At 33.1% G+C, this 19,038-nt stretch overlaps 1 pseudogene; it reads left to right on the forward strand.

The window, feature by feature from the left end:
- LOC149575250 (protein CTR9 homolog) overlaps nucleotides 1–15,233 on the forward strand; it is a 41,443-nt pseudogene extending 26,210 nt beyond the window's left edge.
- Nucleotides 15,234–19,038: the final 3,805 nt, after the last annotated feature.

Raw genomic sequence — 19,038 nt, forward strand, 5'->3', positions numbered from 1 at the left:
AGCAATCTCGTATGGGTGTTCGTCAACCTCGTATGAGTCTCCTGCACTAGATGACTTGAACAATACATTGTTAGCAAAGACATTCTAAAATAATAAAAATAAGAGTTAAGAAGTTTTGAATGTTCGAAATAAAAAATTCCTTCTAACTTGTCAACTAAAAGATTATTTTACCAGTGGCAGTCGAAGCTCTGCTACTACCGGCCTCACCGCATTGTCTTTGACCAGGTTGTGGATCAATTGCCAAAAATTCTTGCATAACAAGAATTTAATAGTTAAAGTTTCTTACAACTCTTTAAAAAAATTGCATCAATAAAGTATTTTTGCACATATTACATATTTTACTTCACAACATAAAAGATTATAAAATATAAATATTTATTGAACTTTTTTTATAACTAAATATTCATTAGAGCTTACTTCATAATGTTGAGCTTGCACTTTCAAATCTGATAGCTTCTTCATCATCTCCCCAGGTTCCATATTTGCCTCATCCAAAATTTTCATTGCTTCTATATTAATTTTTCTAATTTTTTTCTTCAACATTTTTATGAAATTGGGAGTATCAACAATATCCTCATCAAAATGCATAGCTAGTGGCTCGGTGCTTATAGCTGCTTCTTTACCCTTATCCTGAACATCAAATTGTGAGAGGAATATCAGTAAAACTATCATAAAAACTTAAAAATCGTAAATAAAATAACGTAATAATATAACATTTTTCAACTATCTAATTTGTACAATTTCAAAAAGGTTTACCCTCACTGAAGAAGGGGTGGGAGTAGCATCCTGGTGACCTCTATCATCTGTCAGATCCATATCATCCTGTCACAAAGATCAAACATAAAAATTTTAGCTAACTGAAAGCAATAGATAGCAAAAAAAAACTTATTAACAAAATGGTAAATAGTACTTACAGCCCTCATGATAGTAACTTTGTTTGTATCTATGTGATTTAAATGGTAATCAATTAGCAGTTCTTCCCCTGCACTTATTGATTTTATTGCACAAACAAAAACTTCATTCCCCTCACGCGCCTCAAATATGCAATTGGGTTGCTTACTAGTTGAAGAAGGTCGCGTACTATTTATAAAACTTGCAATATTACCTATTGATTTTGGTCTCCCATCAATGTACATAGCAAATCTTTTACTTTGATCATTTTCTTTCCATTCTATATAATTAGCTGATACCCCATACCTACGCATACTTTTTTTATATCGAACAATCCGCATCCAATCATTGTAATTTTAACATGGACTGACATACTTGAACAATTCGACAACTTTGTTGTAACATACCTTTATCCCATCCATGGAAAATAGGCCCAAACCATGTAATGAGGATGGAGAAATTTGATATATCCTCTCATTAACACAAAAATCTGTGTTAATTGGAGGTAGCTCATTGGGTATCCATTCTTTCTCAATGTGTGAGTATTGAAAGGGCACCTTGATGTCACCTTTGGTCTCATCATCATAAGAACATGACCCTCCATTAGCAAGGAAAAATTGCATGCGTTTATCAAATATTTTTCTATTCTTTTGACCTCTAGTTGATCTCCCTCTTTTAGCCGTACTACATGTAGAGCTCTCATCTACCATTTCCTCATTTCCCTCATTTGATGTAGATAGATTTGACAAGTACCTATTTGGTGGGTCCTGCAATCCATCAAATGGAAAGTGAAAGTGACATATATAAAATGTAGTAAGTTGAAAGTGATTATAGAATTATATTTCTATAATTATATTTCTATACGGACCTTCTTTGTCTATATATACATTATATGATTATATAATATGTCTATTTATAACATACGTGCTCAATGATAAATAAGAAGAATATAAGAGAATTATGTCTATTTATTGACTTATACTTGTTGATCTATGTCACTGTGCACAATCCACGCCAAATGGGTCAAATCTCCTATAGTCAATTGATTGTTTGCAAAAAGGGTGACAATCAAACACAATATAAACATTGGTAATTATAAATAACATATGTTGTAATAATTAGAAATGAACACAATAAATATGTAATCAAATTTCCTAAATATGTTAATCATTTACCTTAAGTTAGTTAAAAATTACATGATACACGTTTGCTACAAATAACTTAGAAGACAACATGAACAATAGGCAACATCGCAAACATGAAAAAATTTCCCTTATATATGGAATGCAAGATCGTCAACAGAAGGGGTGATGATGTACCTGTAGTCAATTGACTATTTGCAAAAAGGGTCATAATCAGACACAACATAAACATTGGTAACTATAAATAACATATGTTGTAATAATTAGAAATGAACACAATAAATATGTAATCAAATTTCTTGCATATGTTAATTATTTATCTTAAGTTTGCTAAAAATTACATGATACGTGTATTCTACAAATAACTTAGAAGATGACATGAACAATATGCAACATCATAAACATGAACAAATTTACCTTATATATGGAATGAAAGATCGTCAACAGAAGGGGTGATGACGTTTGTAGTCATTGGTTATCTTCATCATCATCATCATCATCATCGCCATCATCACCATCATCATTGCCATGATCATCGCCATCATCATCACCATCATCACCATCATCATCACCATCATCACCATCGCCATCATCATCATCATCACCATCATCATCATCATCATCACCATCACCATCATCATCATCACCATCATCTTGATCTTTATCATCTGCTTCTTCATCATCTTCAATATCTTCTTCTTCCATAACATTATACTTTATTGGCCTTCCTCTTGGATCATGTCTAACAAAAAATGACCAACCCTATTTATTTGGAACCTCTGAGTAAAACACTTGCTCACATTGGCTTGGAAGAACATAGGGCTCATCTCCAACTGGCTCAAATGACCTTGTATTGATCATTCTAAATCCATTATCATGTTGAATAACCGTTCTATCTGGATCATTTTGATTTAGTCATAACCTATACCATTTGACAACAAATAGAACTACTTTGAAGGTGTTAAATTCACACTCAATCATATCATCCAAGATGCCATAGTATTGATTTTGAGATTGTTGAGGATGTATGTCATTTCTAGATGATATATTGGTGACCTCGAAAATTGCAGTTATCCCAGAATCACAAGTTTTCTTTGTGTAATCCAACCTTTTTATGCCAAATTTGTGGCCATGATAGTACATAGCTTTGTGGTGCTTGACCTGTAATTTTTGAAGTGTGTGTAAATTATTTTTATCGTGAGTTGATATGAAACATACGTTGAGTTATGATCATTAATAAATTTCTACGTACCTCTCCACCTCTTAAACCCTTTACTAGATCAACTACCATCGGCATAACATTAGAATCTCCATTACGATGAGCTTCTGTAACCAATGAAGCAACACCTTCCCATGTTAATGAACAACCATTTTGTTGACATTGTTTAATCCATTCCGTCATCCAATCAAGATTGTTTGCAATGTACAAATGTATTGCATCCCACTCTCGACCACTTGTTTCAAAAAAATACACCAATTAAAAATAACTTATATTGAAGATTTATATGAATTAATTAACTACAATAACATCTTAGATTTACCTCTCACTTTCCTCAATCTACCTTTGTCCATCAAGTACTCCCCTTTGAATTTGTTACTTGAGTTGAGATCCCAAATACGATCTACATAGATGTTTGCTGCAAACTTAGGAAGATATTTAGTAATGTACACTATGGTCTGGTATACCATATATCCCTCCACCATAGAACCCTCGAGATGTGCTCTCTGTTGAACCAAGCCTTTCAAAAATTTCAAGTGCCTCTCAACCATCCACATTGAGCTGGTTGGTACAGGTCCACACAATTCAATCACCTCAACTTGATGTATGAGGTAGTGTTCTTATGCATTGAAAAAACTTGGAGGTAGACACTTTTGCATTTCACACATCAGAAGAGGAATTTTTCTCTTCCAATATTTTATATCTTCTTTATTGATTTCTTTAGATGACAACCACCTCATGTATTTTCCAAGATCATATATAACCTGTTTGACATTGTTGGCAAAGTGGTGTGGGAGAGATAGAGGTAGAGCGTACTGCAATATTTTTAAAATGATCTTGTCAATATTTTATAAAAGAATGGAATTGAAACTGCATGCAATATATAAATATATAGTGAATACAAAATAACATGAATTAACTTAATAAATGTATGCCACTCGTGTGTTTTCAACCCTGGCCCAAATTCACTTTTATTTGATATGACATTGTTTATGTTTGCAGCAAATCTTGTGGGAAATCATTTTTTTTTATGACTTCTTTTATAGCATTGCTTTGTTGCTCTGACAATAACCAACTAAGGGCACTTGTATCAATCCGGTCTCCATTTTTATTTGGTCGAATACCATTTTTCATTGCATGGTTGGATTTTGACAATTTGATCTTTGTCATGCCTTCCATCCAAGATTTTCCATAATGTCTCTGCTAAATTCTTTCCAATATGCATAGGATCAAACAAATGCACAATTGGGAGTTGTTCATAGTACGACAACCTAGTAAATTGCATAGGATAAATTTTTAGTCCTTTTGGAAGTTGGACATTGATGTCTTGATGACCTTCAAAACCATCAATCAAATTATTAATAAACAAAACACAATATCGAAATATAAATTTGAAACAAAATGCATCAAATGGAATGACATTACCTCGACGATTTATTTTATTGTATGCCAACTTCCATAGGTGAGGTTTCATTCTCTGTGGCTTTGACGTAGTCTCTTCTAGACCATTGAAAAGATGTTTTTCGGTAATTTGGTACTTATGATTTCTGTGCAGAAAGTGTCTATTCTCATCAAACACCTACTTTCTTAAACTTTTTGAATGACAAGATTTCATCTTTGGACCACAAACTCGACATGCAAATTTACCCTTTGTCTGAAGACCTACAAGATCGTGTATAATTGGATTAAACATGTTAACTTTGACATACCAAAAAAGAGGTGTCAAGAAGAGAACATACCACAAAAATGTGTTAGCCCATTGGCATTGTGTATTGTCCATACAAGCATTGCATGAAATTGAAATTGTCTTTGTCCTATTGGTCTAAAAATGTCATACATAGTAACCCCCATTCCATAACACCACCAAGTCATTGATAAGGGGTTCAATATATACATTGATATCTTTGACTTGGTACTTACCTAGTTGAATGAGGAAAAACATTACATAATTATTTTGACCATTTGATGGATTAGTAATAATAAATTAATTTAGATGACCACTAAATCAAGAAATACCTGGAACAATCAGTGTCAACTTTATGTGCTCTCTCTTTATGGACAACCAAGGAGGTATCTTATTGTTGATAACAAAAATAGGCCAAATTGAGTACGTAGATCTCATCTTTCCATAAGGATTGACACCGTCTGTTGCCAATGAAAGCTTGAGATTACGAGGTTCTTCTTTAAAGTGCAGCCATTTTTGTTCTATTTCCTTAAATGCCGAACCATCTGCAAGCATTCACATAATGTCATCTTGACTTCTATTTCGTGTATGGTAATCCATAAATTGTGCCAACCTATTGCACTTGAATAATCATTGCAAACGTGGAATAATGGCAATATGCCAAAGAACCTTGTGAGGCACCTTTTTTGTTAATCGATCTGATTGATATCTATTGATATGACAAGTAGGGCATTGTGTTGCAAATTCATGTTGTTTATGATATATAATATGATCATTCGGACATGCATCTATTGTTTGATACTCCATTCCAATATCTTTCATGATGGCAGATAATTCTCGGTACAAGTGAGGTAGAATGTTTGATAGTGGTAACAAACACTCACCTATCAACCTACGAACAAAAATATAATTTCTTAATTTAAAGAATATTAATTGCTACATGAACCTAATGTTAATTGTAAGGGAACTATGAGTAAAATAATGAAAGAATATGGCGTACCTTAACATACATGTCATTTCTACATTGGATAAACCATTCATAACCTTCAAGTTCACCAATAGCAATACAACGGCAAGAAGAGTTGTTTTGGAGCCTTCATATAGGGATTGGTGTGCCTTCTCAAGTAAAGGTACATCAAACTCTGCATCATCATCACCATCATCATCATCATCATTATCATCTTGATCATCGTGATCTTCATCATCCTGATCTTCTTCCATGGTATCATTACCTTCTACTTCAATATTCACACCTCCATGTTCCCTCATTTGGAAATCCGCATTCTCTGAATTGTCATGGTCCATAACATGAAACTCAGGGATGTTGACCTATATGAAAATGATGACCTTATATTAACCATGACCATGATGTCATCATCAAATCATGTCTTATGTAATTTATAAACTATTAAAATACATACCAATGGGTGATACTCATTTCCCCCTTCAATGTGATCATGTTTCCTACAATGTTGCTCAGCTATTGTGATTAGATATCTTTGACTCTTTAAGACCTTACACATTTTGCAAGGACAATAACATTTTCCATCACCTTTTCTTTTTAAGTTAGACCACAGTCTAGCAATTGTCTCCCTATTTTTTTTTGCGTATCGTTAGACATGTCTTTCTTGAATCGAATGACTCGTTGGTGGAAAAGGAGTTAGGTCTCTGAACCAAGTAGGATTTAGGAATGTTGGAGTGGGGTCAGCCCAAGATATTTTGGAATCTTGAAGAACCTGGTAAAGGGTATCTGGAAAGGTGAAAATAAACAAGTATTTTTACAGCTACAAAGGAGGAATCGAGAGCATTATAAATAATGAAGAAGAAACTTAAATCCATACAACTTCACCTCTATTTACAATTTGACCTTTCTGCAAGTGAAATATGACAATATACAAAATTTCCAATCACATTTTCACTTAAAGAACACCAAATATACCTTTGCTACAATATCTTCTTCAAATTCTTCGCTATCAGATTCTTCAGAACTGCAAGCTCCTATGCAGAAAAAAGATGAGATGTACTAAGTAATGATTGATGGGCAATATTTAAACAAATCAACTATCAAAAAAATAATTTATGAAATTCAGTTGCTTTATTATGTACTGAAGACATGGTAGGATGTTCCCAAGTCTATCTATAGAATGCCTATCTGCATGGTTGTTTGTAAATAGTCTAGTATGGTGCTGCTTTTGAACAACAAAAAATGTCACCGGGGTTGGTAATTTGGCTCAAGAGATGCACAAGCTTGTTGACACCATAGAACTTTTAGTTCATCATATAGCATTCAGCTATCTTCTTTAAAAAAATCTAAAGAGAATGCAAAAAAAGTAATGAGCCGTGTCTATCTCAATTGAATAGCAAGTACTATAGTGAGTATTAGGAAACTAACCTTGCGAATAGCATCCAGTTCATAAACTACTAGGAAAGTGACCTTGCTAATTAGTTTAACATAGATTGGTGAACAGAAAATTCATAATAAAAATCTAATTTTTTTCCACACTTGTTCAAACCATATAATGAAACGACAAAAAATGAATTGTATACAAAGACCATATTGTAGGCTATCCAAGTTGAAAGTGAATAGATGACCTTTATGGGGTGCTGTACCAAGTGGAGCAATTATGTGAGAGCTTGAAGATGAAGGTCTCCTATTTTGGGGCCAATATTTGGTGGTTTCAAGGTTCCTAGGGAGAGCCTTTGATGCTAAGTCTTAGTTATGTAGACTTTGGCGAATCTAGTGAGCTTTCTACAAGTTTGTACCTGTTGTATCAACAACCACTATGCCCTATTCCAAACCTTTAGTATTCTGATTGACATCAATTATAAGTGTGCATCTAGATGTTAGCTACAATTGATTGGGGTGGCTTTTAGTGTGTATCAGTCTAATTTGACATGTGTGATGGAAATATCAACGTGTTATCAGCATCTTACATTATTTAGAAGAGGTGTAGTTCACTGGGTAAATGTTCGATCATTGTGGGAATGGTATTCTATGCTTTCTGTTAGGTTAATTTGTGATGTTGCAGTAGTTTGATTTTATAATCTGAATGTTGTATCAGTTTGTTTCAATAATGTTCTTGTTATTTTTCTATATTGTAATGCATCTCACTATAATGTCCCCTTTTTGACATGACATTCAATAATAAAAATAAAAAGTAAAAATATATAAAATTAAAATAACATGTAATATAATTATAATTTAATTAAGTTTAGTGAATGATCAAAATGAATGCAATAAAGAGTTATGAGTATTGAAGGATTAAGATATAAAGGAGAGACTATTCTATGAGAAGAGAGCATGAAGGAAGCAAACAATCATTTGGAAATAAATTATTATTCTGTGAGGCAGCAATGAAGGGTGGTGACTCAATTCCTTTTGAAGGAGGAAATTCTTTTATAAATAAAATATAAAGGGAAGATCAATAGAAATTCACCATCAAATGTCATTTCATTCAACTAGATACAAAATCAGAAATCCATTCAAGAATCAATTTATGAAATCATTACACATCAATATATCAAATCAACATTCATTCAATCATCACTATCAATATTTGTTAAATCATCAATCCTGAATCCATCAAAGTAAACCATTCAATTGTCCACCTATCATCAATTGGGAATAAAATATCAAAATAACCAAACAATCAAACCAGCAAGCAAACAATCAGTCACTTATACAGGCAAATATCAACTATTCAAGTATCAACCATTCTAGCACCCAATCATTTAAATATTTATAATTAAGACATCAATTGGTTAAGCATCCACCCATCAATCCTTCAAGAAACGATAATAAAGAGAAATCAGACAATTGACAATGATCTATCAAATACATCAAGATATCGGTTTTCAATTCTAGTTAGTACTTGCAAACAGGATAGGTTCTGGGCCGATAGGGTAGGCTAAGGATTTGGGGCAATATTATTGATACATATTCCACAAAAATTAGCATGATTGGTATAAATACTAGGTCGTTACTACAGAGCGTAAAAATTGGTTGATTAGGACATTTAACAATTCCCGATTTGGATACTCTATTTCAATTTGTTTAAATTTTTTTGTCCAATGTAGGTTGATGCTTTTTAGTTTCAACGTTGAAACCCAACGTGTCATATTTGGTAGGCATGTTTGTTCTTATAGCCTTAAATTCATTGACTGTGATTTTAAGAAAAATCTACGGCGAGACTTATTTTTCAGATGCATGATGAGAAACGATTTCCACATTGAAAAGTTTTATGAGAATTCCTAGGTTCAACAGCTATGTCTTTTCTAGGGTTTATAGCATCTCTTCTTTTGAGCTTATGCAAGTGACAAAGTATGAGAAGGGTAGACATTAGCAATGGCTATTGCTTTTGTTATTATTCCATTCTTTATTATTTTTCTTATCTCATATCTATGTTTATTTTACATTTTTTCATTTCCACGTAAATTATGGCCTAAGGGGCCAGACCTTTTTATATTGATTTAAGAAAAAAGATCACACATAAGGGTGCATCTATAGCTAACTACTTAACATATAGAATCATATTAACAAAAAGGTTCATATTCATTCTCAAACATATTAAATTGTACATCAGCATAGCCGACAGGGCTAGCCTCCAAGAGCAATCTAGAAAATTTTCACTATTCAGAAGGGTGAGAAGAATCATAGTCCATCTTGCAAAAATCATTTTCCAGACCAATACACAGGCTTTCTCAAGAGTATAGAGAATAGCCCAAGCTTCCATCTAATTTTTAGAATGAATACTTAAGGAAGTAGAAAAGAAAAACTAAACAAGGCTTAAAGTTCCACTACTAGTACCACCCATTCCTGTTGGATGTGGATTACTCCTTGAAAACCCATCTATATTGATTTTGAAGAAATCATTTGGGAGGGGAGACACTAACCTAAATGGTTCACTTTCTTGACTTGCTAAACTCTGGGGCCAAACCTATTTTGTGAAGAAAGAGAAAAGCATTGATCCAAGTGATTAGCAATGTGGAGATCCAAATGAACAGTTGACTGAGATAGCTCTTGTTTCGACAGACCACCCTCTCATGAAATCTCATTCATATTATAATCTTGCACGATCTTATCATAGAAAAGGTGATTATGAAATTGCTGGCCGCTACTACATGGCATCAGTCAAGGAAAGATAGAAGCCACATGATTTTGTGTTGCCATACTTTGGGTTGGGACAGGTTAAATGAAATTGGGAGATCTTAAGAGTTCTCTCTCAAATTTTGAAAAGGTTATGGAGGTTCACCTTGAGAACTGTGAGAGCTTGAAAGCTGTAGGCCATATATATGCTCAATAAGGGCACCAAGAGAAGGCTTTGGAAATTCTAACAAAGACAACTTGCATAGATCCACGTGATGCTCATTCCTTTATTAAGATGGGTGAGTTATTGATATCATCAAACCTTAGTGTAGCCTTAGATTCTCTTAACACAGCAAAGTCTCTTCTGAAGAAGAGCAGAGAAGATGTACCCATTGAATTGTTAAACAACATTGGGGTTCTTCATTTTGAGCATGATGAACTAGAGTTGGCTCAGCAAACTTTCATGGAGGCATTAGGAAATGGCATTTGGGTTGAATTCATCAATAAAAGCCCCAGTATCAATTCTGAAGTTTTTCCTGTGTGTTTAAAGGATATGGAATTCTTCCATCAACTAGAAGAAGAAGGTGTTTCACTTGAGTTGCCGTGGGATAAAGTTACAACACTATTTAAATTGAGCTGCTTTTTAAATACTATTTAAATATAATTTAAAATATGAATTTATCCATGAGAAATCCAATGAATAGGTGCTCTTGCATCATAGACGGAGATGCTGATGCAAGGTATGATGTTACCGACTTCCCTCTTAGTGCCCTAGTCCATCAACTCTTACATGAAACCATGGGACAAAAAAGAAAAAATGTTGGATTTAAAAGCTTTTTCGATTGGTTATTAGGATTATGAACGAGGTCTGCATGTCAGATTCGAATGAAGCCCTAAGATTCATTCAAAGCCCCCACACCAATATCGGCATGGAGGCTTCGAGTGAAGCCCCTTGGGACCTTCATTCAAAGATTTGGCTTCATTTGAAGCCCCTAAAATTTAGCTTCCCCACTTTCCATCTGATTTCTTCATTATGGAAAGTGGGAACCATTATTGTGGCCCTACCCAGGAACAGAATTTTATCACCTAATTTTCCTTTTGTTGACTTCATGATCTTTCTATGAAGTAAATAAAATAATAATTAACATTTTCTATGTTTCAAACTTCTATGTTGACTAAAAAACATCTGCTGAAATAACTTTATTTGACAAATTCTATTAAAAAATTATAACCTTTTTCAACCTAGACTTATATTAGACATTTTATAAGTTACACTAGATTAACATGTTTAAAAGTAACTACACATATCTAAATTTGTGCACTACATAAGTGTGCAATAAAAATATATATGTATATTTCAATCTATCTTGACATATGTTCATAATCACTCGTATGAAAAGGAATGTATTCAAATATTTCAAGCTCATCTTTGTCATTTGGCTCCCCAAAAATGTGCATACAAGTAACAAAATATTATAGAAAGTCAAGTATTCAAACTATTTGTTAAATGTTACAAGAGAACGATAGATCGTTCATTGTTGAATATATAAAATATTTCATATACCACAAAATAACTATTTTATAAATGAAAACTTTCATACATGGGATGAAGCATTCTGGTTGTTTGAAAGTCTATTGGACATTGTGAGCTTGTATAAAAAATATCACAATAGTCCTTGAATGCTTGAATGTTCCTTTTTCACCTATAAGTAGTGGTGAATATAGAAATAACGAGACATTTTATTTAATCTACTATATGGATTTGAAGCAAACAAAATTATTATAGCAACTCAATGCAAAGGAAAATCAATATATTTAATTTAAAATAGTCTAAATGTGTTCATACAAAAACTATAAATGATTATCCCTATTTAATTGATCTTTATATATTCCTAGTTTTTCAGCTAATGACCAGCCAAATGAAGCCCATAAAGACAACAAGACACAATTTATACCCAAATTAGCATTTCAGAATATTATGGGTGAACCACTTTTCTTTCTTTGTAGCCTATTTTATCTTGGAAATAGGATACCAAATCATGTTGTTATCCTTGATTTATAATCTTATCCTAGTTGATATTTTCTAACAAAAAATTCAATAATCTATTTAGATAACTTGTCTTTTATAGTGTTAACCATTCTCCAAAAATACATATTTTTTTTCTAAAAATATCTTCGAACTCAATGGAAAGCTCATGATTCAACTACCTCTTGTCTCCTATTGAGGTATTTTGGGGATGGTATAATAAATAATTCATTCCATCCTACATTGGTAATACTTCTTATTTGGTGAATACATCATTTCATCAAAAAGACTCTTTGTGTGGTGAACCTTTAGTATTTTACCTATACAGTAGATAGATCAGAAGCAACAACATATTTAAATAAACTAAATATCTCTAGAAACATATATGTATATATGTAATAATGTAAATCAAATCAATCTGGAATATTTTCAAGATATAAGTTAAATTCTCATGGATCATTTAGAAGTCATATGTCACAAAAATCTTCAAGTGGGTTACAATTTCTTATTTTTGAAAAATAAATCAAATATTGAATAAATTTGAACCTAAGATTTATTTAAAATAATTTTAAGATATATATTCAAAAAAAACATAAAAAAATAAAAGATAATAGAACTATATCATAGAACATAAGAGGAACAAAATTTCATCACTTGATTTTCCTTTTGTTGACTTCAAAATCTTTTTGTGAAACAAATAAAAAACAAATAACATTTTCTATGTTTGAAACTTCTATATTGACTGCAAAACATCTTCTTAAATAACTTTTTTTAGTGAATTCAATTTAAAAGATTAGAACCATTTTCGACATAAACTTATACTAGATTTTCAACAATTTTCAAACTTCTATTTTGAGTACAAAAGATCTCTTGGAGTATAGATCATCCATTGTTGAATATGTAAAATATTTCATATACCATACTATTTAAGCTTGCCAGGCTGTTTGAACAACTACATGACACTGAAAAAGAAAATCTTTTATACAGGCTAATATTGTTCAAGTTTCTTGATTATGTGGATGCATATCTATGACTTGCAGCCATGGCCCAGGCTCGAAATGAGATCCAACTAAGCCTAGAATTGATTGGGGAGGCACTTAAGGTGAATAAAACCTCAGTAATGCGATTACCATGCTTGGCAACCTAGAACTGAAAATAGATGGCTGGCTTAAAGCAAAAGAAAAAATTAAAACTGCACAAAATGTATCAGATGGTAAGGATGCTTATGCTGACATTTCTCTTGGAAATTGGAATTATTTTACAGCTTCACGCAATGAGAAGAAGGATCCAGATGCGAAGGGAATACATCTTGATAAGGCTAGGGAACTGTATTGTAAAGTGTTGGCTCAGAGACCTGGAAATGTTTATGCTGCAAATGGGGTAGGCATTGTGCTAGCCGAAAGGGGTCATTTTGATATTGCAAAGAAAATTTTCACACAAGTTCAAGAAGCTGCAGCAGGAAACATCTTTGTTAAGATGCCTGATGTGTGGGTAAATCTAGCACATGTTTACTTTGCACAAGGACAGTTTGGGCTTGCAGTGAAAATGTATCAAAATTGTTTGAGGAGATTCTATTTTGGCACTAACACCCAAATTTTATTATATTTAGCTCGATCACATGATGAAGCAGAATAGTGGCAAGATTGTAAAAGAACATTATTAAGAGTAGTACATTTGGCACCCTCAAATTACATGTTACGCTTTGATGTTGGTATTGCCATGTAGAATTTTTCAATTTCAACACTTCAAAAGCAAAAACGTACTGCTGATGAGGTTCGTCAAGCAGTGTCTGAATTAAAGAATGTGCTCCATGTGTTTAGCCAACTGTCAGTAGTACCAAGCCCTCATACACATGGTAGGTTTCAAGGATTAATACAGGCCGCCCACGTTGCAGCCCTATATGATTGCTTTCACAACTTGCCATCTCCGTGTATTTTTTCTATATGTATGCTAATTTGATTTAAGGAACTGTCAGGGTATGTAATTGTATGATTTGATCATGAGCAAAAGTTTGTGGAATAATGAAATATGATACAAGAAACAAGGAATATGCACTATGTTTCAATGAATTTTTAAAAATGTCAAGGTTGATTTTGCAAGATGAGCATCATAGAACTTTACAAAATTATGAAGACAAGGCAGATTTTGTGTTGCTGAACAAGAAAGCATATTTCTAACTGAAGTATTGACATAAAAATTTTAGTAACTGTCCTAGAAAGTAATCTTGACAAAAGAGAGCATATTCTTAAAGTAGTGGCTTGGTAGAAATCCATTAAAAGTGTCCATTAAAAAACACAATACAGCCTGAATATGTCACTATATGGCAGAGAGTTTTACATGGCATTCTTGGGATAAATAGAATAGTAGTCAAGCCCTATTCAAGAATGAAAAAGCTTGTTATTTTCCAAGGAGAGGACTTCTATCAAGACGAATCATTAAATGTGGAGTGCACTTTGTAACCGACACAAAAGATTGCATGAAAGTTGTGAAAGGGGTGCAGAAGATGCTCACTTTTTCCTTACAAAGTAACAAGTAGTTGGTGTTACTGCTTCTATTAGTGTGAATTATGCAAAGTAGCCAATTGCGTTTGATAAGAAACTTAGTGTCAATTCAGACAACATCCATTTCAAAGGAAGAAGACCTGATAAAGATAAGGCTCTTCAAGCCCTAAGGAGATCAAAAGCATTCAAAATTCTAGAACCCTAAATAGTCGAGAGAAGACAGAGTGTGCAGAGTTTCCCTTAATAGTTGAGATCATGAACATAATCCAAATAGGCAGTTCGTGGAAAGTCGCATAGTATGAGTGAAGAATCTAATGAGATGATACACTACATATCATAAAAAGTGGAAAAAAATACCCCAAAAAAAACTTTAAAATACCATGTGATCGGAGCATGAAGGAGGTGGCAAGAACAAGAGCTAAAACAAAAGGGTGATGACATTCAAGAAAGCACAAATGGAAGTCTACAATCATAGCAATAAGTCACAACAAAGTTTTATTACAATGTTCTACAATCAAACGCACCCGTCAATGATCTGTAGCAGATGTGCCCTTGTGCCCTTTTCGATGGAGACCGGACTTTTTTGCTTCCCTCGCGCCAATGTTGATGGAGACCGGACTCGTAGCTTCCCTCGCACCAATGTTGATGGAGACTGGACTCGCAGCTTTGCCAAATGAAATGTGAATTACATTTTTGCCCTTTTTTTTGTTTTATGCTACCATGTGTGTCGCAATTCCGACAAAATTAATTTGTCGCAATTGCGACCAACATGGGCATGTTATTAAAAAAAACAAAAAATTGCTTTATAACGCGACCAACCAACCCATTTAAAAAACTTGGTCGCAATTTTTGGTCGTGATTTAAGGTGAAATGCACTAGTGGCTCTAGAACCATTATCTGCTATTTCTGCCACTTTACATCGCAGTACCATAAAAATCTAAAATCTAGAAACAGTATATGTTGTAGACAAAGATGCCATCAGCCTTGTTCTATGCTTGCAGCTGCTCCCTATAGACGTCCTTGTTGTCATCGCAGTCAGCTATAAAACCCTAATTTGTGTCATTCTAAATCCTAAGTATTGACCAAACTAGACATTAGTTATGGTTTTAGTTTCCATGAAGTTGAGTGAACAAGATTAAGATTCACCGAAACAAGGGTTCGTTAATGACAAAATGATGCACAACTAACTCTTTTCATATTCGAATGAAAATTTTAAAGACAGACTAGAGATTACACTTTACAACTAATTAATTGAGATTAGTTATTGAAAGGTTTTCCGAAGTTTGAAGCTTCAAAGATGAGTGAATACACGTAAATCTTACCATTCCCGAGTTTTAATGATTCACTACAATCTCGCCCTTCCTGAAACTGAAAAGGAAAGACAACGAAACGAAGATCAGAATACATTTTACCTTAAATAAATGTAAGCATTCTACATTTTCATACACTACGCCAACCTCCAAGTAGTCATTACATCATATCCCTGATCTTCAGTTAGTCTGGTAAAGACTGAACCAATAAAATGAAATTCTATATGGTGGTTGAGTGATGAATATGATTGGGAAAGTTGCCGGCAGCAACAACATGAAATTCCATATGAAAACTGCTCCTTGGACCAACGATGGTTAGGTGAAGGTCCGAATTAAGCATTGACAGTTTCGATGCTGTATGTGAGGCGCTTGGGCTTAAATCTTATAGTGACCTAGGCATTGTTGAAGTCATGCAAACCAACCCATTCTTGATCAAAAATATTTTGGAATCTCGTGACACAAACCTTAATGCTCACTTTGTTTTCAATTTGTTCCCTCTTTTCCTAAGATTATTGATTGTTCCAATCTCTTCTCAGATTGTCATCACAAACGTTTCTACTACAGGGAAATTTATTTAGGTCTACTACTTCCATTTAAATTAGTATTTTCATTTATTATCTTCATTATTGTTCATAATTCTATTTTTTTTTTAGTCTTAAGTTGTCTTAAATACTTTAAGAAAATCTTTCCTTGCACAAATATAACATCACTTTATCACTTCTTCATACACTTTCTATTTCAGTTATAAACTAATATTTCTAAAGTATATTTTTTTATTGTTTATTTGTACTCTTTGCCTCATTTATTGTTGCACTTCTTATGTATATCTTGCTAGAACTATTATATCTTGAATTGTCTCTCTCTCACAACTAAGATCAATAAGATTAACAATTCTCTTTAGATAGTTCCCAAAATAATTTGGTAATGAGATTTTCTAATTTTGCTATTCTTTTTATAATTAAAAGTATATTTATCTTTTCTCAAAATTAGATCTTATTGTCTCATATCTAATCTAACTCAGTCACAACACAAATCAACCAAACTTTTATTGACCAAATGTTTATTTACTAACGATTGGATATCCAAGTCTAACTCATATTCATATAAAAAAAATTAAAAAATTATGTTTGAAACCTACTATTTTTCTATTATTTTGAATTTGGAAACTCAACTATATTGAATCACATTAAAATGCATTATATATATATATATATATATATATATATATTCATACACACACGTACAAAATATAACTCACATCTAAATTTATAGTCATATAGAAGCAAAAAGGAGAGTTTGAAATATATAATTTTGTTATTATTTTGAGTTTAAAAATTCAACTATTAGCATTTGACCACATTAAAAATTATTACACACACACACACATATACATGTTACACTTACATACACATGTATGTATGTATGTGGGTGTGTGTGTGTGTGTGTGTGTGTGTGTGTGTGTGCATATTTTTAGATGTATACATATATGTATATATACAGATATATATATACATACATACATACATATACACACACATATATATACACACACACATACACACATAGATACATATGTACATATATACACAAATATATAGATATATAAAATTGTTGGACATATTTATTTATTATTATTATTTTAAATAGTTTATAAAGGTGAAAGATTTTATTAACGTTTTCTTTTTTGCGATATCAATTTTCACCTGTTGGGTTTCGCTACTAGTAAGGTGGTGTCACTAGAAGATAAGTCAGTTGATGGTGATGGACAGTTGGATGTCCTCGCGCATGTGATGGAGACAATTAGTACCTCTCCTCCCTCTCCTATTAATTCAAATTTGCATTATATCTTTTTAGTAGATGCTTCATTAAATTGCTTGGCACCTTCTTAACTTCCTTTATCTGCAACAAACACTCCTCTGAATGCCAATATTAATGGCACTACTTCTACTACTAATCCTACCACCTTCAAAGCCATAACATTTTTAGAGGTGGTTCCTCATTGTGTTGTGATCATCAATGCTTAGGCAAGGTTTGTTGTTGCAGGTCTTGAGCACAATAAAGCCACCCAACTAGTAAGGACCCTCTGGCTTCCTCGATACCCTTTTCTTTGGCTCCTAATTCAAAAATGATTGGCAAAATTGTTAAGGAAAAAAATAGACTTAAAGACACTACTATATTTTTTGTTGTGGTTGAAATTGATAAGTGCCCTCCTTACAAGTTTTTAGATGATTGGATCCATAATTTCTAGCACATTAAGCTAGGGTTTCATATATCATTTTGTAGACAAATCCAAAAAGGCTTATTTGCTATCTTTTTTGCTAATCAAGAGGCCCAAAAGGAAGTGTTGAAAAAACAATATTAGTTTGTAAGGTCAACTTCCTTCCGTGCTTTGGCTTTGACCCCTAAAGCCATCCATGAGGAAATTTTGGCTTTGTCAGCTCCCAGATGGATTCTTGGGAAAAATATACCCCCTTTTCTATGGAATTTTTTACCATAGTTATTGGACACTTTGGGTAAAACTACTAGGATGGATGATACGGTGAGACTTGTCCCTCACATGGATGCCAGGTTTCTCATATCTCTACTCCCCGATAATGAAATTCCTTCTTAGATCACTATCAATGTGCTGAATGAAAATTTTGTTTTCCCTATCAATGTTTTAGGTGGCTTGAATGCTTGTTTCTATGTAGGAAGGAGGGCCATCTCAAGAAGGATTATCCCATTATCAAAAAACCCTAAGCTAAATCCACCAGTAACCCTAATCCACCTTTAAATTCTACCTTGCCAGTTAGCTCCTCTATTATTTCATCTTCTACTAATCTTCCTTCTATGAAAATGTCTAAATCATCTGTTATGGTCTAGAATGCTCCTCCTTCCAATTTAATTATTTTGCCTCTCCCAGAGATGGTGTCAGGACCTAATCTTGACGATGGTTTTACCATGGTTAGGAACAGGAAGAAGAGGAAGGGGAATAGCTCTGGTAACTCAAAGCTAAAGATCCCTAATGGTAAACCTACTACTCCTCTTACCATTGCCCCTTCTCAATTTGTTGATATCATTGAGTATCCTCCCCCTATTACTAATTCCATTAAATCCATTTCAAATACTCAAAGATTGCCGCCAAATATTTTAAAAGAATTTGATGATGATTATTTAGTTGAAGTTAGTCCTACTAATGG

This window comes from Cupressus sempervirens, chromosome 2, assembly GCF_028749045.1.
Source record: "Cupressus sempervirens isolate cs-2001-9-10 chromosome 2, ASM2874904v1, whole genome shotgun sequence".
NCBI lineage: Eukaryota > Viridiplantae > Streptophyta > Pinopsida > Cupressales > Cupressaceae > Cupressus > Cupressus sempervirens.